We start from the raw sequence: 697 nt of genomic DNA, 5'->3' as shown, positions 1-697 counted from the left end.
GATGCAGCCACTCTAAAATTCTCTGTAGCTCCCCCAACTGCCCCCCAGTGCCTCCACCTCCTGCCCCAAGCACAACACAGCCCAGACCCCAAGCCCCCACCCGGTGGCAGGATGCACGTGGCGTCACACAGCTCTTGGGGTGGCGTGGCTCAAAGCACAGCATGCAGTCATCACCAAACTTTGCAGATAGCCCATTGATGTGTCAAAGGAATCATCCCCCCCCCCCCCCCAAAAGGGGGGGGGGGGGGGATGTGCCCCCGAGGCCTCTCCTTGTCCCACCAACTGGTCTTCCTGGGGCCCCACTCACCTCAGCCCCTGCTTCTGCCTGTGCCCCGCTCCCTCCCTCACCGCTGGCGCCTTGATTTGCACCCCACCCCAGTCCTTTCCCCTTTCCCTGCCCCTTCCCTCACAGACTTATCTGCTGGCGGGGTGTGCACACTCAGGGAATATATGACTTATGAGGAAAGACTGAGGAAACTGGGCTTATTTAGAGAAAAGACTGAGAGGCAGCTGAATAGCAGCCTTCAACTACCTGAAAAGGGGTTTGAAAGAAAATGGACCTAGACTGTTCTCAGTGGTAGCAGATGACAGAACAAGGAGCAACGGTCTCAAGTTGCAGCAAGGGAAGTTTAGGTTAGATATTAAGAAGAATTTTCTCATGAGAAGAGTAGTAAAACACTGGAACAGGTTACCCAGA

The sequence above is a fragment of the Alligator sinensis genome, unplaced genomic scaffold (genome assembly GCF_000455745.1).
Source record: "Alligator sinensis unplaced genomic scaffold, ASM45574v1 scaffold123_1, whole genome shotgun sequence".
Classification (NCBI taxonomy): domain Eukaryota; kingdom Metazoa; phylum Chordata; order Crocodylia; family Alligatoridae; genus Alligator; species Alligator sinensis.
Note: the sequence above shows the minus strand (reverse complement) of the source record.